This window comes from Oryzias latipes, chromosome 3, assembly GCF_053564925.1.
Source record: "Oryzias latipes strain Hd-rR chromosome 3, Olatipes_Hd-rR_3.1".
NCBI lineage: Eukaryota > Metazoa > Chordata > Actinopteri > Beloniformes > Adrianichthyidae > Oryzias > Oryzias latipes.
The window spans coordinates 11,323,991-11,351,232 of record NC_136239.1 but is presented as its reverse complement, the minus strand read 5'-3'; the positions used below and the strand labels follow the sequence as shown (position 1 = coordinate 11,351,232).

The 27,242-nt window shown below is 40.2% G+C and overlaps 2 long non-coding RNA genes across 4 annotated transcripts; both read right to left on the bottom strand.

The window, feature by feature from the left end:
* Nucleotides 1-14,965: 14,965 nt before the first annotated feature.
* On the bottom strand, nt 14,966-20,715 carry LOC144991175 (uncharacterized). Its single transcript, XR_013655134.1, has 2 exons — nt 20,592-20,715; nt 14,966-19,994 (listed from the first exon to the last, which is right to left on the bottom strand). It is a non-coding gene; the product is annotated as an uncharacterized LOC144991175 (long non-coding RNA).
* Nucleotides 20,716-24,073: 3,358 nt separating this feature from the next.
* On the bottom strand, nt 24,074-26,121 carry LOC105357651 (uncharacterized). Of its 3 annotated transcripts, none has more exons than XR_002288761.3 (5): nt 25,791-26,121; nt 25,054-25,148; nt 24,835-24,977; nt 24,609-24,718; nt 24,074-24,520 (listed from the first exon to the last, which is right to left on the bottom strand). It is a non-coding gene; the product is annotated as an uncharacterized LOC105357651 (long non-coding RNA). The 3 variants fall into 3 exon arrangements; XR_013655129.1 differs by having other exon boundaries at nt 25,054-25,142; XR_013655128.1 differs by having other exon boundaries at nt 25,054-26,118.
* Nucleotides 26,122-27,242: the final 1,121 nt, after the last annotated feature.

Genomic DNA, 27,242 nt, shown 5'->3' with positions numbered 1-27,242 from the left:
AACCTTGATGGACCTAACCAGTCAAATAACTACAGTAAATCCCATGCCCGCCGCCCCACTTCCGCCCTCAGGGAACATGGCTGCTGCTGCTTCCGCCTCATCACAGGAAAACTTCCGCCTGCAGTCGGATCCCTTCTACGGAGAGGTGGAGGCTTATGGCGGTTTCCTCTTACAGTGTCAGCTAACTTTTCAACAAGCACCAAGATACTATCAATCTGATCACAGTAAAATAACCCTGATTGTTAACTCCCTCAGGAGCAGAGCAATGCAGTGGGCTCAAGACTAAATATTTAACATCCTAATCATCCTATTTCCCACTTACCTTTTGATCATTTCATTGAAGAGTTCAAGCTGGTTTATGATCAGCTTGTGAAGAGGACAAAGCCACACGTCGTATGCTGAGTCTTTAACAGAGAAACAGCTCTGTAAGTGATCATGTTATTGACTTCCGCACTCTGGCAGTAGAAGCCGGATGGCATGATAAGGCCTTAGAGGGAATTTTTTACCAGTCCCTTAATTATAATATTAAAGATAATTTATGCTCCCAACCTGAAGCTCATAGTTTGAAGATATGGTTCTACACCACACGCAAACAATCATCCAACCCCAACCGTCATGTTACTATGCCAAATTCTCCACCTCCTTCCCCAGTACAGGAATAATCTCAGAGAACCTTGGAGGAACCCATGCAAATCGGTCATTCCACACTCAAACCGGAGGAATGACATAAAAGAATGGAAGAACGGTCCTTTTTCTACTGTGGCAAGTCAGATCATTTCGTCGCACAATGTCAGCTCTGTTTAAAAGGCAGAACCCCCTGCCAGAAGACAGGCTGCGGGTGGGTGACACTAAGGTTTTGCCCTGCAGAAACTTCCTGTTTTTACCTGTCAAACTGTGTTTACAGTCAGAGTTCCTCGAACTTCAAGCTCTGGTTGACTCTGGCGCTGAACAGAGCTTCATTGACCACGATCTGGTATCTCAGCTGTCTGTACCCATGGAATTTTCTGGACTCTGCTGTAGAGGCAGCAGGATTGGGAGACCAGCATCTCTCATGCATCACTCATTGTACTAGTCCTATTCTACTCATCACCTCCTGTAACCACAGAGAACACATTTAATTCTACCTAACCCAAACTTCCCAGACCCCCATAGTTTTGGACTTTCCATGGCTGCAATTACATAATCTCCAGTTTGATTGGGGACGACGATGTATAATCAAATGAAGTTTTTTCTGTATGGCTTATTGTCTCCAATCTGCCGTTCCCTCAGTCGCCCCTCCTTCATCTGGCTATCTGGAGGACGTTGACTTATCTAAAGTTCCCACCTGCTCTCACAACCTCAAACCTGTTTTCAGTAATTCCAAGGCATGCTCGTTACCACCACAAAGACCTTATGATTGTTCCATAGATCTGCTCGCTGGAGCTACTCTTCTTAAGGGAAAGTTGTTCAACCTGTCATGTTCAGAGAAAGAAGCTATGGAGGAGTACATCCAAGAGGCACTTTCTACCGGTCTCATTCGACCCTCTTACTCTCCTGTGGGGGCTGACTTCTTTTAGTGGGAAAAACAGATAAGACCTTTCATCCTTTTATTGACTATAGAGCGCTCAATCAAATCACCGTTACAGACAAGTACTCCCTTCCTCTCCTAAGGTCAGTTTTTGATTCCGTACAGAGAGCACGCATATACTCCAAATTAGACTACGAAACGCTTATCACCTTGTCCATATGAAGGAGGGTGATGAACGGAAGACCACGTTTAATAACCCCCTGGAACATTTTGAATACCTGGTTATGCCATTTGGGCTAACTAATGCTCTTGCAGTCTTCCAGCGACTGGTCAATGATGTACTCAGGGACTTTCTCAACCGCTTCATTTTTGTCTATCTCGACAACATTTTTAATTTACTCACATCATCCTGCTCAACATCAAACTCATGTTCGTCATATATTGGAACAGTTACTGGAGAATCAGCTTTATGTTAAAGCCGAAAAATGTGAGTTTCAAGCTACCACAATCTCCTTCCTGGGGTACATTTTCCAGGCAGGACGCATTTGATCTGCCCCATCCAAGATTAAAGCTGTTTAAAAATGGGAACCACCGTCCAATAGAAAAAACCTACAACAATTTCTGGGGTTCGCCAACTTCTATAGACGATTCATCCGTAACTACAGCCTCGCCTCTAACTAAGCTGACTTCTTCTTTAAGACCCTTTCAGCTGGAGTCCAGAGGCCCAGATGGCTTTCGATACCCTCAAAACCCTGTTCGCCTCGGCGCCCATTCTCACACAGCCTGATACCTCACGTCAGTTTATTGTAGACTCCTCAGAGTTTAGTGCTGTCCTGTCACAGAGAAAAGACTCTTCTGGCAAACTCAAACCCTGCACTTTCTTCTCCAAGAAACTATCCACCGCCAAACAAAATTACCACATTGGAAACCGCGAGCTGCTGGTAATAAAACTAGCCTTGGAGGAGTGACGTCATTGGCTGGAAAAGGCGTCCCAATCATTCATTGTGTGGACAGACCACAAGAAACTAGCTTATCTGCATTTGGCAAAAAGACTAAATTCACGTCAAGCCCGTTGGTGTCTATTCTTTGACAGGTTTAATTTCACCATCACCTACATACCAGGCAGCCACAACATCAAACCTAATGCACTTTCTCTGGAGTTTAATTCCTCTGAACCATCTACCGAATCTACCATCCTACCCCCCACATGTATAGTGGGCGTCCTCACCTTGGAAATCAAGACACGGATGCGTCAAGCTTAAGGTGAAAAACCTAACCATGCACGATGTCCACCAGGAACACTGTTTGTGCCTTCTTCTCTTAGGTCTGATGTTATCACCTGGGGACATACTTCATGTGTCTCTTGCCATGCTGGCGTACACAGAACTCTTACCTTGCTGTGCAGACGATTATTCTGGCCATCTATGGAGAAATGTGTACGAGAATATATCGCTGCCAGCTCCATGTGTGCATGTTCCAAATCCTCCAACCCCCAACCTTCTGGTCTACTCCATCCGTTATCCATGCCTAGTTGACCTTGGTCACACATTGCAATGGATTTTGTCACTGGTCTGCCACCATCCAATGGCAACACTGTCATTCTTACTGTTGTTGATCGCTTCTCCAAGGCGGCTCACTTTATACCGCTGTCTCAGCTTCCCATGGAAACTGCCAACGTTGTAGTGGAAAAAGTCTTACGTTATCATGGAATTCCAGCAGATGAAGTGTCCGACCGTGGACCGCAATTCATCTCCCAGGTTTGGAAAGCCTTCTGCTCCATCCTGGGAGCTACAGTCAGTCTATTATCTGGTTACCATCCCCAATCTAATGGCCAAACTGAAAGGGCTAACCAGGAGTTGGAGGCGGCTCTCCATTGTCTGGTTGCTCAAAACGCCTCTGACTGGTCCACCTACCTGGTGGGGATTGAATATTCACACAATTCCCATTCTTCCACTTACCACCTCTGTTTCCATCACAGGAAGTCGATTTGGCGGTGCCCTCGGTCCAACACCACCTTCAACGGTGTAGAGGCTTCTGGCATCAGACCAGGGCTGCTCTCCTACGGACAAAGGAAAGCAATTGCAGGATTGCCAATCGACACAGAGTGGTGGTACCCACCTATCCACCTGGTCAAAGGGTTTGGCTCTCATCTAGGAATATTCCTATCCAGTCCACGCCACGCAAACTAACTCCCCGATTCATTGGTCCTTATGTCATTGACAAAATAATCAATCCTTCCTCTGTTGGTCTCTTTTTGCCGGCAGCGTTAAGCACCCACCCATCATTCCATGTTTCCCAGATCAAGCCAGTCAAAGAGAGCCCTCTTTGCCTGCCCGCATCATCGATGGCGCCCTCGCCTATACTGTTAGCCGTGTTTTAGAAGTCCGGAGTCGTGGCTTTCAGTTTCTTGTGAACTGGGAGGGAACACAACAAGAATTAATCCATATATAAGTATAAGGTGCTCTGTTATTTTTTGAAAAAATGTAAAGCTTTTCAGTGTGCCTTGTAGTGCAGAAAAGACAGTTACTAACTTCAGCCTTTAAGAAAGCCAAATGGCTGACCCAGTTTGCGCCACTACCTTATTAATCATTCTTTTGATGACTTCCATTGTGATGCTAATAATGGAAGTTTGCATACAAATGTTAAATAAAAGCTTGAATTGCAAAAAATTAAAATAATAAAAACTTTGTCAAGGACACCTGTGTTAACATCCCAAAGTGTCTGCCTTGCAGTTTCTCAAGGACAACCCCTTAACAGTTTTTATTTTTTACTTCCCCCCCCCCCCCCCCCCCTTCATGAAAAGAACACCTCATCTCAACAGTCAGTACAGGGATCCAGAAGAACTAAAAGGTGACATGTGAGCTACTTGGCTTCTGCTAAAACCATGAAGCAAACAGTTCTTGAATGTCATATGAAAAATGTGGTTGTTTGCCTTCATTAACTCACATTTGACCTTTTTCATTGTTATTAGAACTTCAAGACAAAGTCATTAGACATATTTCTTTGTGTTACACTGTTTTTCATAAAACATTTCCTTATCCTGCAGTACATCTTATTTGTAGAACAGTCTTCATTCATTAAGCTGGATTTAGATGGATAGAAAAGAAAGGGAGGTCATTTGTTTGCATAACCACTTGATCCAGCAGCTATAGTGTGGGGGTTATTCCAGGAGCAAGGTGAAACACATTTTCCCACACCTTCAAAGGATTTGAACCCAAATACACTCGAGCATTTTGTCTCTATTAAGACTCCAAAAGAGTAATGAGAAAAATATTGACCACTAGTTATTCTGGCCATTTCATAGCTCCCACATGAGAGTAGAGAAGGAATAAAAGCAGTTTGTCTTCTGGACTTACACATCTGTGAGGTCTGTGCTTATGGAAAAGAAAAAAAAAGGAATAAAAAGACCTCAACTTTCTACTCACAAGAACTGAGGATTCTTGTGTTTCTGTGACGTTTGTTTCCTTTGTAGCTGGTTGCTTGCTTTTAATGTTTGTTTTTGCTTACTTTATTGGTCTAAAAAGGTGAGTAATAAAAGATCTAAAAAATAATCTACTATATTGGCAGATAGCTATCATAAATTTGAAATGTCTTATTTGAATGACAAAGTGATGTTCTGCTTCCTAATACTAAGCTAACATTCATATTTAATGAAGGCAATGCCTCCTGTAAATAAAGGAAAGATAATTTGTATTTTAAAAAGCAATCTGAAGTAAGCGGGGAAATAAAGAAAGTGTGGCTGGGTAGCTCAGTTGCTTAAGCACATGACTGGCAAATAAGAATCAAGGTTCAATTCCCAAGGGTGCAATCAGCTTCATCCAGTGTGGGTCTTAGGGCAAGACCCTTTTTATTTTATTCATGGTTGCTTAAAAGGCCTTTTGCAACTTAAAAAGATGAGTATTCAAAGACAATCTACCCCTGCTTTACTAACTTCTGAAACAACCGATTTAAAAAAACTGCCACATGGTAATTCTCTGAACCAGGGTGTCAAACTCCAGGCCTCGGTGGCCCGCCTACTGTTGGTTTTCCAGAAATCCTGCCTCATTGGCTGTTGATTAGCTGGATCAGGTGTGTTTAGCCAAGAAGGACCTTCAATGGCTGGTTGGTTGGGATACATGTTGAACACCCGCTCTCGAGGCCTGGATTCTGACACCCTTGCTCTGAACAATTGTCCTCCATTTCAGTCTCTCGCACTTTTGTTTTACGCTTCACAGAGATGTGCATCCACATCTGTTAGTAAACATGCAACTCATGCAGTCACAGCTGTAGTTTTTGTCATATTCATTGTTGTTCATGTTAATTTTTAAAGTATGATAACTTTTGTAAAACTGTATGTGAATCTTTTTCTTCTTTTACTTTTGGCTTTTCACTTTAGGGATTGCCACAGCGAATCGGGTTCCTCCATCTAACCCTGTCTTCTGCACCTGCTGTTCTATTGAATGTAAATAGTGTTCTGTAGTTGATTTAATGTGGAAGCATCAAAATTAAAATCTGATCCAAAAATGGCATGATCACAGTGAATGTCAAAAGCAACAAAGATGACAAAGGAAACAGGTCCGTTATCAGAAAATGCTAATTTACTTCTTCAGGTGCAGCCTGACAATGGATTTGCATGCTTTCCAGGAAAACACTATTTTAACTTTGGTTGCCAGCTGTTGTACCTGCAGCAGATTACCATTCCTGAGATGTTGTGGTGTTTATGCAAAAATGACTGCCACTAGTCATAGAAAACAAAATCCCCATGAAGAAGATTACAGCATTCTGGAGAAACTGCCAAAAACAAAAAGGTTCTATTTCCACCTCTGACAGGACTGACAGTATGCAACAATTGGATGCCTTTTTTTTTTAAATCTGATTTCTAATAAAACACTGATGTTAAAATAAACATGACAGGATTGAAAGATTGAATGTAAAAATTGTGTGTTTGAATTTTTAAACATCTTCAAAGTAGACAAAACCAAGGAGCAAACATGAAATTTTCTATTAAGACTAATCATTAACAAAAAAAATATCTTGGATCATTTTAAATCACTACTGGCACATGGTTGGAAACCAATTAATTTAAACTTAAGCATAAATTCAAAACTAAACCTACTGGTCTTTTATGTTTATCATAGGTAAAGCCTTAGTCACACACCTGCACAGGGGAGATTGACCCGACACATTCACCCTTACTTGCCCGTGTTGCATAAGTGTTTGCTACGACCTGTAGAAAAAAAAATGTGCATGAACAGTTTCTCTAAATAATAGTCCAAACCTTGCAATTCATGAAAAGTGCGTGCCCCGAGTAGGCACTGCCCGCAGACAGTTCATATTGACCTGAGGGCAGGTGTGACTAAAGTCTATGGTATTCTAGGGCTGAAACTGAACATTCTCTCCCCTCCAAACTAAAGAGTTCCATTTTAGTCTGATCTGACCAGATGATCTTCTCCCAATCCTCGGTTGCATCATCACGAAGGTTTTTGGCAAATTTTAGACAGGTTATATTCAAAATGTAGTATCTTAGCCACAGACACAGACGCTCTAAAAAGTTTGTTTAAGGGATTATGCAAAGTTATGCAAACCAGCACACTCCAGCCTTCTAGAAGTACTTGATTTTGTGAAATTTAAACTAATTAAGTTAAATGGCTCATTCTGTTTTACCCTTTTCATACAAAAGGGTTATTCTTACTTTTATATGCACTTCCAATGGGTTTGTGGCTTAGCTCACCATAATTCCTATTTTTAAAATGTAGATTACATGTTAGAGACTTTTTTTATTACATCTAAATGAAAGATTAGATCTAAAAGGGTTTATTTTCTATTCTGAATATCAGTAGGATTATTGACATTGAATGAAATAAGAAATATATTTAATTTATTTTCCCTGCCTTTGTCTGACATGTTTTTCCTAATGATAGTTTTGTTTAATTCATCACTTTTTAATCAGAACTCTTTTGGACATCACTTCACTGGCTCAATGACACACCCTATCTCCCTCCACACACACACACTAGCACCCCCGCATACACACTACTATGTGTTACCACGTCAACATTAAGAAGGATTGTGTGTCTCTATATCAGATGGCAGTGCAAGGTAATGTCGGCGGGCTGAATGAGAGTAAGATTTCTTTTGCAGAAGAGTAGGCTTTTTGTCTTCTTTCTCTGTCTTTCATCATGAACCATGCTCTAGACTTCTTGACTTACCTAATTAGTCATGCAGATGTATGATGGTGGTGGGAAAAAGTGCAGTCTCTCCTTTACTTCTTTTGCACTCAATTGCCCCTTGCTTGTGGTGAAACTATAGAACCTCCACTTTACTCATAAACTGCCAACATATCTTAATTGGAAAGCTTTTCTTTTTTAGATTTTTTCTGTGCCTAAATTTTTTTGTGTCACAAACACTATCAGGCAAGGTGAATTAAAGCCACGAGGGGTGTTGTATAACCCACAGGTGCTACTACGCCCCTGCTGCCCCCTTGGCTGTGTAGCTGTTACACGCCCTCACTCACCCCTTCCTCCCCTACCATCCTGATCAGAGCTGCATGTGACAAATTTATGAAAAATAAAAAAAATATCCAAAACGGTGGCTATTCTGTTGGTTTTTGTTACCAAAGCAACCATTTTATTTTTTGTTTGCGTGGCGGTAAAAAACAGGTCCATGTAATTTTTAGAAGAATCAACAAAAGTAATTTTTGGGGGTTTCCTTGGCAACTGAGGTTTTTGTTAACCACACCCACATTTGTAATATGTTTGCCTTGTATGTAATTTGGTTTCTTTCATCTTGAGCCAAGGATTCGTGGATTACATGTTCACAATATTTCAGTACAAAATATGCGAGTACGAGGAAAACGCCACATTTCCAAGATGACGTGCTAAAATAAACTTTATTTCCAAAGGTGTTATCTCTGACACGTGTGTCTCATTAGGGAACTTGGACTTTTTTCGAGCCCTGTGAGAGAGAGGGGGCGGTTACTGTGCCCAAAATTCATTTTCACTGGATTCTATGTGTGTTCACATTTTGGTGAGTTTTTGAGCAATTCAGGGGAATTGCAAAAAAGAAAATTACAGACCTACAGTCCAGGACTGCTGAATGAGAAAATTGGGACAAAGGTGGTTGCAATACTTGCAATACTAAGCACTGAAATTAAATGAGGAGTGAAACAACAGAAAAGTTCACACCTCTTTAACAGGTGTAGGTGTTGCGCTACAACACCTACACCTCCAACACAAAAATTGTAAATTATTTCATAAAAGTATAATTTTATTTATTATTACTTAATTGTTGCAAAAGTAACATTTGCTCTTGTTTTTTTAGTGTCATTCCTGGAACTAGTGTCTTAATTGGACTTTCAGTGAATACTTTAGTTCTTCAACCTACATTTGATTACCATTTCTAAAAAATACTTAATATACATGTGATAATGGAAAACATTTTATGCACAAATTGAAGTTCCATGTGCATGCATACTTAAAAACAATTCTTACATGACAAAGTTCAGACCAACTTGTTAAAGCAACCAAAAAGAGATGCTCTAAAACCAGCCAGACCTTGTAGTCCCACAGGATCTTTGCTCTCTCATTCTCTACCACTTTCGAAGGCGTTTCCCATTTTGACCTTGGGGTTTCCAGTTTATATTATGCACACATGTTCCTGATTGTGGCGCTCCATGTATGCTTTCCCTGCCAGCATCTTACACCCTGCAGCTATTTGCTGGATTGTTTCAGGCGCCTCTTTGCACAGCCTACACCTTGGGTCTTGCCTGGTATTGTAGATCAGAGCCTCTATCGCTCTGGTGCTCAGGGATTGTTCCTGAGCTGCCAGGATGAGCGCTTCAGTGCTGTCCTGTAGGCCAGCCCTTTTTTAGCCATTAGTTGGACTTCTTGATATCAGCCACTTCAGTTATGGTCTCGTGGTACATCCCACGCAGGGGCTTGCCCTCCCATGAGGATCTGTCCTCCAACACCTTTTACGGTGTTTGAATCAAACTAGAGGATCTGGAGTGATCACGCTTCTATGCCGGCCAAGCGGCTGGCTGGTGGCCCGATTAGGCTGCCTCCCCATCTTGCAGCTGCTCTCGTTATGTCCAAATTCCTTCACTACTCACTACATAGTGCACTATATAGCGCGTTTGCCATATTGTAGTGCTGTCCGACTCTACTATTCCAAAATCAAGTACCCTGGAAATTTCCCAGAAGTGTCTGTGAAAAACCAGTGTGCATCGATGCTGACTAGAGCAACGAATATAGACCTGCGACAGGATGGCGACCTGTCCAGGGTGTATCCCTCCTTCGCCCAACAGTAGGGGGACAGACTCCGGCAACTCCGTGGCCCCAGCAGGTTCTGTTTTTTTCTAAACTGTCGTGTTTTTACTAAGCAAATTTATTATCCCAAATCTGATTTGTGTAATTTTAGAACTATTTTTTTTGCCTTTACCTGTTAAAGCACCTCGGTACACATTTTATTTACACTGCAGATGACATTTATGCTTAGAATGCAGCAACCTTTTGTCTGCAACCAGAAAAAAAAGAAGAAGAAAAAAACAGAATGGAGGACATATGTTGTTTAGATTTTTGTTTGGTGACATTTTAACATGTAGAAGAGATCCAGATGTAGAAAGATTTTATGTCATATGGTATTAGGTAATCAAATGTCACTGCACAGTAAATGAAACAAAAATGAGCAAAGTTCATTTTTCAAAGTTCCTTCTCAAAGTTCAGGTAAAAAGGTAAAAGAAGTCTGAACATATTTCTTACCACAAATAACGTCATGTATTCTACAATACTGTTAGTATCTACTTGCATACTAACAGGAGTAGAGGATAAACAGTGTCCCCTAGATCATACAAACAAATTTAATTTCACCTTCACTTGTACACAGTGTTCCAAAGCAAAATATCTCCTTGTGTTGGCAGATTTGCAGAGTTATTATTTTACGAACAGCATTTAAATAGAAATAAGAACAATAAAGCACTGCAGAAAGACATGCAATACTGTGTACAGTAAACAAAGACTTATAAAACTTTAATTTAAAATTAGTCTTGTATATTATTATGTTTCTGGATTTAAAGGGTTGACTTAATTATCATGTAATAACCTGGCGATTTTGTTTTATCACTTTACTCTTATAAAACATATTTTACAAAAAAAATTAAAGACCCATTCCGATTAAAATCCTGTTTTTGGTGTTTTTAACATGTTCTTGTGGCTTATTTCTAATGCTAGAGGACATATATAAAGAAAACTACGTTTAGAATTGCATTTATGAGAATTTCTTTATTCAAAACATTGTGAATAAGCTGCAAATAAAAATACAGTTTGGAAAAGATTGTACTTGCGTACTTGTGATGTTGCTGCGCTTCATTCTGATGCATTCACTTGAAGACAAATAGATCTATATGTCTTTGTTTTTCTCATCCAAGCTGGCATTTGACTCAAAACTGTATGGCTAGTTAGCTCCAATTTAGCTCGCCATTGTTGTTGCACCTGTAATTTTAGGTTTGGGGTGTGAGGGGCTGGAAACCACCTGGGGGAGTGGTTAACAGACGGATAATGAGAAGTGGAAGCAGGCTTACAGTACTGTCCACAATCAGAGGTGAATTTCTCATGAATTATTGCCGCTCTGCAGAAACTGAAAACAACACAGCTTTTTTTTAAATCATTTTGGCTAAAACGTCATAATCATATTTAAAAGACCGCTTGGAACCGCTGTTACCGCTGTTTCGTTCTATCACAATAGAACGAAAGATGGTCGGCGTGGGTCTTTAAGTCTTTGTGATGCTTTACAAAGTAGGAGAAAAAAAATAAAAACTACAACCAGATATAGAAACACTCCAGCCTTCCGCCCACTGATGATATAAAACTATTCAAATAGAGCATATACCTAAAGGCCAGTTGCAGACAATTGTGAAGAAGGAATACTTTTAATTTTGTGGTCAATAATTGATGGGACCCATGAGCAGCGAAAGAAATAAAAATGATTTTGCTGTCATGAACATGCAAGCCTACCTCCAAAGAATTAAATTTCTAATGAATTCCTGGTAAGCACATACTGTCTGGAGCAAGATTTAAAGGAAGGTAAAAGAATGACTTCCAAAGAAATCGGAGAAAAAATTCAAATGAGATAAACCTGAAGCAGGAGGCAAAAAGCAATTTCCACATATTTCTTTGATAGCAAATTTTTATCTATAACTTAAATTCCATGCAGTACTGTTTTAATGGTGGATATAATTAATAACGGTTAAGCAGCCGTTAGACTGCTCATACTGGTGTGTTTTTAAAGCAATAAAGTTGGGTATTCTTTATACAGATTGGGTGGCATTTCAGTTTTTTTCTCTAAATAAAGAGAAACTGACTGTTTGGCTTTACTGTTAAAAAAAAAAGATGCTTTAAAGACTTGCTTTAAATCTGGAAATGTTTCTCTTTTTTATTTAGACAGATATGCAGTTTGGTCTGACCACTTTTTCTCATTGTGCTATAAAAAGAAATAGAAAACAATGCTAGAAAAGCTAAAAACATAACTGGATGTTGTCACAAAAACTTAAAAAAATAAATGTTGAATCTACTGAACTCTTTGGAATATAATGTTAAACAAAAGAAGAATATATATACATTATGGGAAAAGTGTCAGCAGAGGCTGGCAAAACTGCCCCTTTTTTTTCTAGCAATGTATACCAAGCCAATCATCATAATTGATTTTTTTTTCCAGTAATACTTTGAAATTTAAACGATTTCAGTGATTAATGCTGAGCTGTAAATGGAAGGCATCCATCCTTTTAAACTTCCTGTAATCAGCAGCACCTTTGCAGGTGCAGTCAATTATTGGGTGAAGCACATACACAAAAATAGTCTTGCGCTGCCAGCACAACCCCAGTGGGGAAGCAGAGGGGAAGAGCATCAGCATATTACAGAGGCATCCTGAGTTTAAAAAACTGGTTTGTGTTTGTAAAAGGCAGGAAAGCAGGAGTTTGAGAAGTTTGTCTTACTGTGTGAGTGCTAATATGCTGCATGCAAATGAGCTGTGAGTTCATTTTGAAAGTAAACTATTTTTTACTTAGAAAAGTATTGAAAGTTTAAGCATTGATAGGGTGGTTGCTGTTGAGGACTAGGTTACTCAAGCTGTGTTTACATGGACAAAGTAATTGGAATGAACGCCTGATCGGAAGAAAAGCCGTTCGGAATACTCTGCCCCGATCAGCCTTGTTTGGGGTTGCTTTGTCTCATGGTGAGCTTCCGGACTCAGGAGAACCGTGTCTCCTGGTCGAACTATGTCTACGAGCAGAGGTGTGAGCCAAATGTTGTTAGCGCGTGTTAGCCTTCTTCTAACCCTTCTTCCGGCTCAGTTCCGCCACAAAAAAAGCACTGACCATACGGATTAAAGATAAAATGATGAGCGAACAGGCGCTTCATAATAACCATAACAATAATGAAAGCACATTTAGAAGATCATCTCGTATGTTCTGAGCGGTCACATATCTATGTATGTGGCACCTCGGCTTGTTTACAGAACTCATTTCCTCTTCCGGTAATTTAGAGAGTTCTGCGCATGTCCAAATGATTTATTCTGAGCGAAAGTGTAAACATTAGTTATAATTGGAAAAAGGTTTTCTGGGCCCATGTACACGGTTGAATTCTAATCCGATAAAGATATTTTGCACATGGAACCGCGGCTACAGATGCTTATTACATTTTTATATTACGGAAAAGGGGGTCTGATATGTACTTCACTGCTGCCTACTTCTTGAATGGCATTTACCTCCCATTCCTTTTCAAGCAATTAAACAATTTTTGATTAACTTTACCCTTAAGGGGCCCAATTTGCCTATTGTGTGTGAGCATAGCCTCCTTGTCCTTATCTGGCTACAGTGTTTAACTGTAGCTGAAAACACTTCTTACATGCTTTTCTGTGTATCATTACGCTGCATGTGCCTTACAGGTGCTGTTGTGACGCCATCCTAAAAGCTACCTTGTATTTAGCTCCTTAAGAGAATTCTCTCAAAACAATGCCATAACACCACAATGACGTGACACAGCAACTCATTGAAATGTAATCCGATGAATTCAGACTCATAAAACAACGTTTAACGTGACAAAAATTGCTTCTTAATGTTTTACCGACAATCTATATGTCGTAACAACTTGTCAGCACACCTTCTTAGCTGAAAACTGAATTTCTGACCCATCATATCTACAATGCATGGAAAACATATATGATGTTGAGAGATCAAATTTCATATTAAATTTCAAATATCATAGAGGTCATGAGCCCAGCGCAGGCTGGCTTGCCATCCGTCAGTGATTCTCTGTTTGGCCGCCAGCTCACCTCCCAGGAGTCGGCTTAGTGATTCCAATTGCTCCAGCCCCATGGGCCCTACGGCAGACTGTCAATGGTGTACCCGCCTTCACCCAACAGTAGCCGGGACAGGCTTTGGAAACCCCGCTGCCCAATAGGGACACAGCAGGTAAAGAAAATGGATGGAAGTTCAGGAGAAGAATCGGATCGATCCACTATATTGGATGTGTGTGTAGCCTCGCAGAATTCTCAGATTTGGATCTGTGTGGAGACAGGACACCCAGGACAACTGTTCAACAGGGAGCACAAAAAAAGTTTATTTAAGGGGGGCAATATTTGAGGAGTCCATTGCTCTGTCCATCCGTTGGAGCCAGGAGCCTGCGTCTATAAAGTAAAAACCCAAAAAGTCCATTAAAAAAAAAAAAAGCTAAAACACCAGGCTCAATAAAGCCCACTAAAAACACACACAATAAGTAAAAAATAAATAGCATGCAATTATTAAAATGTGGCTCTGGCGACTATACAAAAGTCTTTCTTGGGTAATCCAAAGAAGACAGATAAAACAGCAGAGGGGTACTTAGCTCGAAGAGGGGCGGGTCACAACCACACCCCTCTGCGTTCCAACGTCGCTTCCCCCTCTGAACACTGTTTGGCCCCTGGCTCAACTGCTCCTCCGGTGCCGGTCAGCGCTCGTCCATCTACAGGGGCGTCTCCTTCTGGACGTCTTCCACCGCCACTTCACCCGGAGATGCCTCACTCCAAGCGCGGTATTTTGCTGTCGGCGCTGCTCCGGTGGCTCCGCTCATCCATGTAATCAACAGCTGAAAGCCGCACCCCCGCCGTCTCCTGGCTGTAGACAGCTACTGCTCTCGTGTTGCTGCTGTCCAGAGCCTGCTCCTTTGGAGCGGCTCCTTCCGAGCCTCTCTCCAGAGTTCCTCCTTCAGAGCTTCTTTGCTCAGCTTGCCCTTTTTGCCTCATGTCCTACTGTTTTTAAATGCAGTCTCATGGGCACGCCCCCAGTGCACACCTGTGTCCAATAATTAGGTGGCCCCTTCAGGGGCCTCAGGATAAATGTAAGGCCTGGAAGGTGGAAATATGGGGTAAACAAAAAAATAAATGAGGATATTGAAGGGCTAGGGAAATGATCTGGGGAGAGCGCACGCACACCACCAAAGAGGACCCAAGTTCTTGGCCAGAATGACAATTTATTGGAATATAAAAATATGAATGGCCACAGGGTTCCAGTTAAAAACACTTACACGAGCATGGGATGAGTCTAAAAATTCAAAGGCAAGATTAAAAACAATAAAACAAGATAAAATTCCTAAAAGCAGTTAAAAGAGAATAAAGGAGGGCTAAAAGTCCAGAGAACGGATAAAACCCTATTAAAAATGCAGCTCAAAGGGAGGGGTCACTGATCCCAACCAGGGGGCGTCCTCTCCATGCCAGACTTGGCCCTTGGGGTCGACTTCTCCCGACGCTGCGCCGAAGATCCCTCCGGAAATGCACACCTGGACCTGGGAGGCGGGGCTCCCCTCGCCTCTGGGGTTGCGCGTAATGCGGACACTCCTCCGTGTCACCTCCAGCTGGCCCTCCGGACACGCTGGAATCCTGCGGAGACAGGCAGACGGCAGCACCAAGCAATCTCAGATGCAGGCTGCCACCAGCCTTCCCCCCGACTTAGTTCGACCAGTCTGCAAAATCACGTCCGACTACAGTACTTACAACACAGGCAGGGTCCCTGCCCTGCCACTGCGTGTTGACCGCGCTGCAGACTGGTGGTTCCAGCGTTCCAAGCTCTCCCGGTGCGTGTGCGGTTACGGTGCGTCCTCACTGCGTCTGTCGCTCCGGTGATCCAACCGCGCCCCGTGTGCGTATGCCCTGCTGCCGGCATGCGACTTCCCTGCGTGCGGGCGTGGGGCGCTATCTCTGCCGGCGTGCGACCTTCTTGCCGGCTTGCCCTCTGCGGCCGGCGAGCGGCCACGCGGCCGGCGCGTGACGTCTCTGCCAAAGCGTGGGCCTCTGTGCATTTCTGCAGAGGACTTTTATAGTTCTCTTCTAATTTGGAACAGGCGTTGTTGGTCGCCAGCTGTGTTTCAAGGGGGCGTGTCCATAGCATGCAAAAACAGGTACCACAAACATGCAAAACATGCACAAAAGAAAGCACACTAAAATATGCAATTTCCCCACATCATCACATGTGTTCTACCCACTGATTGAAACACTGAAAATGTAACGTGCCCAAAGCTGAGTCCTTGATTGATTGACGTAACGCAGCAACCTCCCCAGAGATCAGATTTTTTAACTCTGGCACACACCCCAAAATGCACCACGCTGCTGCTAGACCTTTGTGCCGCGCCTGCTGCTCAAATTGCACTACAGGACCTCAGATCGATCGGTACCATTGACTGCCGCGCAAATGCCTTTGGTGTGAACACAGCTTTGGGATACGGATGTGTGGGGGATTCAAATGCAAGAAAATGAGAATCGTGGCAGAATTTTATTTTTTTTCCCCTGCTCCTGAACACATGATATAAATAAGAAATCCTCATAAATTCAGTCTTAAGCTTAATTGTGTATTAATTAATTAAGCTTAATTAATAATACATAGACCAACATGTGAAAAACACCAAAGACAGGATTTTCATCTGGGTAAGTCTTCGAAATATACATATTTGCGATATACATTGACTCAATTGTGAAGACAAAAGACAAAGTTTTGTAAATTATAAACTGAACAGCAATGCTAAATGCTTACACTTTGACAATGTGCAACTTTGAGAGATTCTGACTATGCTGGAGTCAAGCTAGCTCAGTGCCATAGTCTGTTACACCAAGGTGACACTGCAAAGAAGATTCCAACCTAATGTCAACCTCTCTCTTTAGTACAGTCCAGCAGTCTAGTTCGGGATTAGAAAGGTTAAAACGGGGTCAAAGAGAGGCAGCATCCGCTCACTAAATGAAAATAGTTATAGAGAGAAATATAAGGAGCAGATGCTGTTGAATGATTCCCTTGTTTCTATTCTGCTGAAATAAGTCTGAGGGAAATGAAAGAAAGGAAAAACAAGACATAAATATGGGGAGAAAAATGAGGCCCTTGAAAGGAGAGGAAGGTAACGTTGGTAATAATGGCAAAAGAAGAACAGAGACAGGCGGGATCATTTGCCCTTTAAGAGAAAATAAAGAACAAAGTGCTTTGGCCTGGAGGGTTTCAAAGTGTTAGCAAGTCAGGAGAAATGTGGAAGATGGAGTAAAACTTGAACATGGAGCAGAACGATGAACTACTAAAAGTGGCAAATCTTTTGATCCACTTTAAAACTCATAAATGCATTTCCAATTTCCAAATGTAGACTGTAGACTGTATATAATGTAATTAAGCCAATGCTAAGCAGTTTGTGAGTTCACATTTGTTGTTAAGAAATGTTGATAATTGCATTTTATCCAACAATAAGAGGATACAGCAAAAAAGAAACAAACGCTAATAAAAATAAACTCACAGGAGTATGTTAAAGGTTAGTATATTAGTCATGGAGATGAGCTGCTGATTCAATTTCTCAGTTGATTGAGTTAATTACCTCATTCTGACTTTGGGTGAGCTAGTTTTTACCAGATAATTTAGAAAATACGAAAATGAATTACACCTACTCTCAAAGACCAAAAGATCACTGGGTTAATGATGTTGATGACTGTGACTTTGTGCATAAATGAGTAAGAATGGAGAGGTACTCATGCGTGCACACCCCACACAATTCAAGTCAGATCTGCGCCTCTATTTTGACATCTGTCAAAATCTACACTTGTCCTAAAATGTTATCGTACACTTGATACTCCTGATGCATGTGGGAGGAGCTACCGTCAAACGTTTCGAGCCTCATCGGATACATGAAAGCTTTGACTGTACATCTCAATTACCTAGCATGGAAGACATGGATGATCCAAATCTAAGTCGTCTTAGCCAAGGTTCAGATACTTAAAATCTGGATGCACCTCGAAATCTGAAACACGCTGCTGCTAGACCAGGGCTTCTCAAATAGTGGAGCGCGCAGTAGTAGGGGGGGATGCGGCGGTGGTGACAGCATCTCAGTGCTTGGAAAAAAATCTGCACCTCTATTGGTTTACTATTATCTGTTCTATCACAGAGTTTGTAACAGCCTGAAACTGTGATCTGCCGTCCCTGCAGCTGCTCCTGTCACACGCGTGTGACAGGGGAGGGGTTAGTGGCCTCAGGCTGCGAGGTGGAACAGCGCACGCGGAGAGCTGCAAGCGCTGCCTGGATTGCACAACACCAGGATCATCATGTGTCTTTAGATGACTCAGCTCATGCTAATAATGTCATATTTTATTAACTATTATAGACATTTTGATGACGTCTTTATTTTCCATAAATGTTTTCTTTGTCTGCCTGTCGTTTAGTTGGTGTCAGTATTTGACATAAAGACAGCAGGTAATGCAGGAAAACAGCTGCACTTTGTGAGATCATGAATAAACAATCCATCATTTAGAAAAAACAAAAATGACCACAATGTTTTTTACCTGTTTCAGATCAAGATTGTCAGATCAATTTACATTTAATATTATTTATTAATTGAACTATTTTTCTCAACATCAAATGGTTCAGTTTATCAAAATGTTTCTAGTTTAAATAAGGACTGACAGATTTTTATTTTTATTTCAGGCACTTTAATCTTCCTTTATGTTTTAGACTATAATAGAGTTTCTGTGTGGCAAAATAAATTTGATATTTGTTGAAAGTGGATTTATATTGTTTTAGGTATACTTACACATACTTACGTAATTTTTGATAGATACCAACCTAATATATCGTCACTGCACTGGTGTGTGTGGGGTGGGCGCGAAACATTTTCTTTTTCCTAGGTGGGGGCGTGGCATGAAATAATTGAGAAGCACTGTGCTAGACCAACGTGCGACGCCCATTGCTCAAAACGTGCCTCAGGACCTCTGATTGAATCTGTAAAAATGTGCAAATGGCTTTTGATGTGAATGCAGCTTTAAATCCTTTTTTTTCAATTGAACTTAAAATGAGTGTATTTAAACTTTTGATAATTTCAGTCATAAATAAGCAAATCATAAGTTATTAATAATTATACAATTTTACTCATACCTTTGGAAAAAAATACTTTCTGTTGTTTATTTAAATGGCTGTGACCACTGGTCTTTGAGAATCATCGCAATGTCTTTCCACCTTGACATTATGACAACACAGACCAGATTCGCTTTAGTGGCCTCACCTGTCCTTCTGTCAAACCTTTGTCAATATTAAAACATCTGTATGTACTCTCTGTGTCCAGTCTGCGGATGACCTGGGAATCATAACTGGATTTGTGAAGGACAATCAATCTGCTTTATCACTGCAGGCATCAAAAAAGTGAACATTATGTGGGAAGAAGTAAACTGTAATTTTCACACATTGAAGTACATGAGAATGCCTGTTACCATGGTAACTGTGCTCAAAGATGAGACAAGCTACGGCTTGAAAATGCCAAGAACCCTTAAAAATTCAAAACGTATGAGGTTAATTTAAGGCTGTACGGAAATTTGAATGACTAAAATTTGAATAAAGGTTACTCAAATTATATTAATCTTTGGTTTCAGGAAATTAGCCTTGAAGAAGTTTGCATATCCATAACCTTCAAGGGCTATGTTAAAATCCACGCTCTGCTCAATTTATTCACCTCTTTATTCTAGCAGATAATAAAACGTCTACTTTAATGTTTTGTCTTGGAGCAGACACGTTTGACCAATACCAGTGTGAAAATGGACTTCGGTTCCAAAAAAGACTACCGTATAGTATAACTTGAAAAAGTAAAATGGGACAAATGCAAACTAAGTATATGTACATCAGTAATGTGGAACAGCAGAAATTACAAATTAAGCATACTGATTGTCTTAATTGGTGCTCTAAAAGGAAGAGAAAAGTTACATTTCATGAAATGTAGAGTTCCCTAACAGTTTGATTCACGGACCTCTGCTATTCAACCCACAACTTTTCCAAATGGGTTAGATCATGCAAACCAATCTCATTTATTTCACAGCTATGCAGACAATTCTCAACTTTAATTTAGTTTGTCACAAAATGACCATGGTGCATTAGACTAAAACAGATAGTAAACTCTCAGATGGAGTAAAATCTCCTTCAAATGTCCAAGTGAAACAGGAGCCTTTTTTCTGTGTGTGCAAAAAGCAGAGTTCAGCTCTGAAAAAAAAACAGAAAGTTAAATTAGAGACTGTGTCAGAACAGACTTAGACTATTGACTGTATATGAGAAGTGGACCGAGCAAGTGGGACGTCACCCATAGAAGATGGTCTACTTCTAGCTCTAATAAAATGAGTAATTCAGTTGCCATCTTTCTGCGGTACATATGTCATCATCATGCTAAAACCAGAAATCGTCAGTAAGCAGTCCAAGTAGGTCTGAGTCCTCATTTCTATGGCAACCATTCCAGGAAGTCCACACCTGTCCTACTTGAAAGCATGGCTCAGGAGAATCTTTCAATCAAATTGTCATGGCAACCGCCGCCACGCCCCGCAACGGCTGCTCATCAGGGTGAACTCCCCTCACCTGCTTACGTCAGTATATATTGCGGTCGCAACGCTCCGTTCCTTGCCGGAACGTCTAAGTGTTTTACTAGACCACCAGCCTGCTCTCACGCTCTGTATTCCAGTCTGCCGCTCGTCTGCAAATCCGGATCTCCGCTCCTCGCTCTCAAGTCTGAGTTCCCTGGCTGCCTATCGTTACTTCTGCCGCGCATGCTGAACCAAGCTTTCTCCTGAGTTGCTGTTACTGACTCACCTGTTGCTGGGACCACCTGTTCCTCATCGCCAAGCTCTGCCTCAAAACTCAGCCGTAAGACATCTCCTCTGCTTCACTCTGATACGGACTTCCTCATTCAGGAATTGGCGTCCCGCCCCCTTCCATGAACACTGGACTCTGCTCTGTCTGTTTCTCTCCCCTCACTCCTGGCCTCCCACAAGTCTGTCTCCACCCCCCCTGGTGTCAAGATTCTGCATAACATCCTGCCTGCTCTGGCCCCCTTTAAATAAACTAAAGATCTCGTACTCCTTGGGTCTGTCATCTTTTGTTGTTCCTCAAGTCCTGGTTGTGACACAAATGCTTTGAACATTCAGTGTGAGACCGCAAACTTTTATTGAGGCATCTGATTGGCCAGTTTATAATTTGAATTAGTTGCACTGCAGAAAAAAATCAAACAAAAATAATATAGTGCCCAACTGGAATAATATGACTCAAGTCTTGCTATATTGGAAAAGAGCTGCTAAAAGTGTGTACATCACATCCCCGGTGTGAAAGAAGCACTGAAAAGCAATAGCTAATTTAGAATCCTTCTGCAAGAGATTTAACCAGAAAACTGACTAAATGACTCCAATTCCTTAATCTTTACAAAATGTAGACTTGATGATAAACTGTTGCTAATAGTTTATGCAACTAAATGATGTGAATGCAAATTTCTTGTCAAATGTCCTCATGGTATGGCTGCACGGTGGCGTAGTGGTTAGCGCTCTTGCCTCACAGCGTGTGGGAAAACAGCTTCCTACTGAACTCAGATGCTGTGCCACTTGAACTCTTAGTATTACATTTGTATCTCTATGTTTTATTTTACGATTTTTATTGTATTTTAAGGTTTTTATTGCTGCCAATGATTTTGTGTCTCTGCAAAACACTTTGTATTATTATCTGTTTTTATGAAAAGTGCTGTACGAATGCAAATGTTTTACATCACCCGCATCGCCTTAATGGTGTTAAATGGAGTCAAAGGAGCAGTGTCTTTAGAAAAGGTTTTCCAAGAAATTGCTCTGATAAAAGCCATTCAACATGGTGCTCATGCAAGCTATTTGCAGATGCCGAATCTACCTTTTTTTGGGATCCTTGTTTTTTGTGTGATACTATTTAGCACGTATTCTGTAAGCCAAAGCACAGTCAACCAAACCTGCTGGAAATTGAGTTTCAGCAAAATATACTTTATTGAGTGTTTTTTAACATGAACAAACTTTTCAGAGCAGATTGCAAAGCCTCTGAGCCCAAAGTTGATTATTATTGGACCTGACAGACACTACAGATGGAGAAGTGATAGAAAGTGGAGACGATTATGAAGCTGAACGCCTGGCTGAACTATGGGAAAAACTTCACAAGCCTCTTTTTTCCTAACATACTCTACACTAAGGCAACATCTATAGGCCACAAACAGAGAAATTAGGACTACTTAAAGCCGAGAACCAATACATCGATTACTGTGGTGTCCTATTCAGTCAGAGGGCTGGCAATGATGAGAAATTCCCATGGCTATCACAAAGCTTGCAGATTGCATTTTTTTTTTTTTGCCTTTTAGAGAGAGAATAGAAGTATGGTCTAGCACCTCTGAACTAAAGAATAACAAAGCTGCAGTATGCTCCACAACTCGTAAAAAAAACAAAAGATTTGTATCTGTCAATGCCCCACTACTGAGAAATTTGTCGATGACATAAACATATATATATATATATATATATATATATATATATATATATACATATATAACACATGCAGCCCTTTATATCATGTGCTTTACAATTTGTTTTTAAATTAATTTTCACACTTAAGGGACAAACTATGGGTTTTATTTTCGATTTCCTGATGCCGCTGACAAATTTAAACCTTAGTCACATGCACCCATCCGTGGTTTGACCAGTATGGGTGCTGCGAGTTATTGGGAATTGGTGGGAGGGTTGTAGGGAGAAGTGCTGCATCTTGAGGGGAGCGCAGGTATGTCTTGCAGTTTCCATGAGGCTCGTTGGAGTCACTGTAAGGGACGTCATGAAAATGGGACCTACCACTGTTGTGCATGTTATAGGTGTATCGTCAGGTATTTGTAAGGCAAACATAAGTTGCATGCATGATGTACTAGTCGTGTGTAAGGTGCGCGCACATGCCCCTTACTGATCGTGTTTACTATATTGTGCAGGTGATACATACATAGGACGTGCTCACAGACTACACCCTGACTGTCCTAAATTATGACAGTCGGGCAGGTAGCATGGACTTATTACATGAACAGCTCTAACAGGCTCCCTGAGCAGGGCGCATGATTTGAGGGGTTTAAAAAAATGAAAAATCCATACAATGTGCCTGTGTTTCATCTACGGCCACCTTACTTCATGTCACCTGCAGTATGCACGTAGAAAAAATTTGAAGTATACGACCTCATAGAAGTTTGCCATTTTTAGGCAGCCTATACCCAATCACACGGGCAGACTAAAGGCCCGTACACACCGGAACGAATATTCGCCAGGCGTTATTCGCCAGCGTTTTTCGCCACATTTTTTGTGTTCACACCCAGGCGATTTTCGCTGACGATGAGCCGAGCGAACATGGAATTTCATTCCCTGACATTAGATGGCGCTTAATGTAAACAGAAATACTCCTTTACACAAGGTGGCGCTGCGCAACTTTACGCTTCTTAAAGTCGCTTTTCACTCAGAAGAAGAGAGCAAGTATTTACGCGCTTGTTAGAATAATACAAAGAAAACATGAATATTTCAAGCACCAGTAGCTCCAACTGGTGCTTGGTAAGGGGATATTTAAGAATGTCCGTCATTATTTCTTCGCGGCAGTGTAGACGCTACTTGGCGTCTATCTTCTTCGCTGGTATGTGTGCTCAGCAAGGCAGTTTTGTGTTTGAGCGCCCCCAAGTTGTGTTTTACTGTAACTTCAGAAGCTCCAGACACGTGTGCAAAAGCGCCATTCTCATTGGTCGAATAGATTTCGACGCGAGGCGTCAAAAAAAAAAACGAACCCGAGGCGTTTTTTTTTTTGACGTTTTAACGCGTGGCGTTTTTTCGCGTCGGTGTGCACACTCTCATTGGTGCCCTTTGTTTAGTCACGAGGCGTTAAACGTCGGCGAAAATCGCCGGCGAAATTCGTCCCGGTGTGAACGTGCCTTACACTGCAAAAAACCACCATCTTAATTCAAGAAAAAAGTACTTGTTTTTAGTAGAAATTGACTAGAAATAAGTCAAATTATCTGTCCATGCAGCAAGTAAATTTTACTTAACAAGATGTCTTGATTTAAGTAAAAATATCTAAGCCGTAGTAAATCGGTTAAATCTTGAAATTAGGCAAAAACACTTATTTTAAGCAGTAATTTAAGACAAAAAAACTAGAAACTAGGATATAGGAGCTTGATTAAAATTTATTGCCTACTAAAATTCAGAAAATACATCTTGAAACAAGCTGTTGCAAAAGATATTTTTTCTTGTTTCAATACTAAAAAGAATGATAAATTCACTTTTCGATTCTTTTATTCAACTTACAAACTGAGATTTGTGATACAAATTTACCCAAAGGCACTAGGAATACAACTATTTCTTTAACAACACAATTAGAATGCTCATCTAAAGAACAGACATAAACATTGACCTGCAAAAGCAGTTTATCTTCCAACAAATTCTTTACTTTAATGCTCTTTCATGTGGTGGTGATGTCCCACTTGTGAATTGTATCCTGAAGGATCTCTGTCTGAATGACAGAAGGGTGGCCACGCAATTTGTGTAGGTCAGATGTAGTGTATAAAAATATGCCATTTAGAAAATCAGACCCTCGTGAAGCTTTTCTTTTTCAAACGTCACTGGCATCAAACCAATAGCAACGATTCATCTGCTGCCATCGAACACCAAGACTGGACTTGACAGGCCTCTTTTCTGGATGAAGACGTTTGGATCTTCTGTTGACTATAAAGCAGAAAAAACGTTTTTCCTTTAGTATCTCCAATGTAGTAATTTCTTTATGTATCTGCTTAGGGCAAAAATAAAAATTTACCTCCTGAACATGCAGTAAAGCTTCACTAGCACACCCCAGTTTCTTTGATGGAGGTGCCACTGGGGGAAAGAGAATGGGAAGGGCCTTCACCAGAGCAAAGTTGGCTTCCACTGAAACACAATAAAATAAATTTTACTTCTTGAAGAAGAAACACATAGAACCTAGTGTTTTCTGAGAAGAAGCATTCACGCATCTTACTACATGTATCAAAAAGGCATAAACTTACTTTTATCCCTTTTGATTGGTGGCTTTATTGCCTTCTTTCATACTCTGTAAAATGACCCTGGCGCAGCAATCCTCCCATCACATTCTGACTTCCTCAATGAATTCATAGTGGGGAGCAAGGACTCTATGCATTTCTCTAGGCACCTGCAATGACAAACCAAGAGATGAAAAATATATATACATTTAAAATTTTACTTTATACTTTTTACATAATACTTACATGATGCAGTTCTCTGGATAAACATCCACGATGGATGAAGCTCTGGTATCTCCTCTTATGGCTCCACAATCAATGTAAGCTCGTTTGGCCTGAAACTCCAGATCAAAAAACTGTTAAGATCAGCTTGGGCTTCTACTTTTTGTACATTTCCTGCAGAGTTTTATAATGCCTAGCTTGTACTTCCATACTATCCTTATTCACTAGAAGTGATCAAAAATTATGTTTTAATTTCTGCCAACAATAGTAACTCTCAAACTTAAAAATGTTAAAGTCACAATTTTTAATAACAGCAAGTTTTCATTCTAACTTTAAGATCATCAAGCATACATGACAAACAGTCTTTCAAACTGGCCGATTTGGGTGGGAAACTGCCCAATCTAGCAACCCTAGCATAAAACTGAGTTACAGTTGAGCAGTATTGGGCTAGCAATAACTCAAGTTAGCTTACTACAATAGCATACTTCTTAACACTGAAATACATTTTTACTAAACAAAAAATTAATTTAACATATTTAAACAGAACCAAAATCTCATTAATTGTATTTTAAAGTATATTTATGATGTATACAGGATACTTACAAAAAAGTGACGGAGTAGCTAAAATAGTGCTAGCGCAAGCTAGCTAGTTGCTCCGTTAGCCTGCTTCTCAAGATGTTTAAACCCACTTTATAATCTTTACCAGCTGCGTGGAGCGTAATGGTGATTTATTCTATGTCATATAATTTAATATAGCTTACCTCCTTTTATCTTGTCCGCCGAATATTATATTCCTAATTATTTTTCCTGTTCGTCCTCGTCATGTTCTGGATCATCAGATGTACGTCGCAAATGTGACAAGATGGCGCTGGGTCGGTCACAATATGAAAATACTCAAAGGGTATCCCAAAAATGCAATAAATAGAATTATTTTTTTTTTGTGTTACACTTCCTTATGCCATCATTATGAAAATAAATAAGTTATAAAACAGCATATAACGTGTTGGCTCTACTAGTTTATCTTAAGCAAGTCTTCTGAACATATTAATCCCCCTTCATTTGGTCACAATGGACTTTTCCATTTTTGCTTGTGCCCGCCGGAATGTTCCATTAAAAAATTACGACAAAACATGAAAAATACATATTTTAAAAGATCAAATATTCTACGTAAACCTTGGTTGATTTAACAAATAACTTATTTTATTAAGGAAGATAATCATTGTCTGATTTGTACAATCTTTCGATTCAAAATAGATCTTTGCACAAAATATTGAGTTGGTATTGCCCAAACCAAGCGCGGTAGAATTATGATTGCATCATCTGTGGATTGCAAAGTACTGTTTATAATTTAAATTTAAATCAGATAACCATGCTGTTAGAGTGAAGTTGCTTGTTCTCAATATTAACAAATATGTATGTGAAAGGTCACTAATTATCATTTCTGCAAATAAAACAATACTTACTTTTGGACCTACACAAAAGATTTTGTGGTAACAATGGATTGTTGACAAGACAGACAACATTGTCATGAAGCCAGGTTTATGAAACACTGTTTTAACAGAGACCTTCTTGCTTATGAACTAGCTATACCTAATCTTGCTTACGTTTATAAATGCTGAAAACAAGCTTGGTTATCATATCATTTCAAAATCAGTGTTTTGATCAAATATAATGTTGATGACGATATTGCAGTAAAAACAAAAATACTTATCTATTGTTTATCCTATAAATATTGGATGAGCTATTGAACATCAGTATTTAAGTACATTTTTGGATATCAGATAATATGGTTACATCTAAAATAAACTTAAGACGTTAACCTGTGCTTAAATCAGGCCTGCAGTATTTTTTCTTGTTTTGCATGGAAAATGATTAATTTCTAAATTTACAAACTGATCAAGAAAGGTAATGCATATTTTTGTCTTAAAACAAGTTTAATAAACTTAAATTAGGACGTTTTCCTGTCCTTAAATCAGGCTTGCAGTGTTTTTTTCTTGTTTTGCATGTAAAATGACTACTTTCTAGATTTACAAACTGATCAAGACAGGTAATGCATATTTTTCTTAAAACAAGTTTAATAATCTTACACGTGCTGCTGTTTTTATCTAAAATTAAGATCAATAAGATTTTACAGCTAGTTTTAAGATTAATAATCTTAGGTAGATTGACAAAATTTGCAGTGTAAGGCTTTGGAATCTCATGCATATATGGTG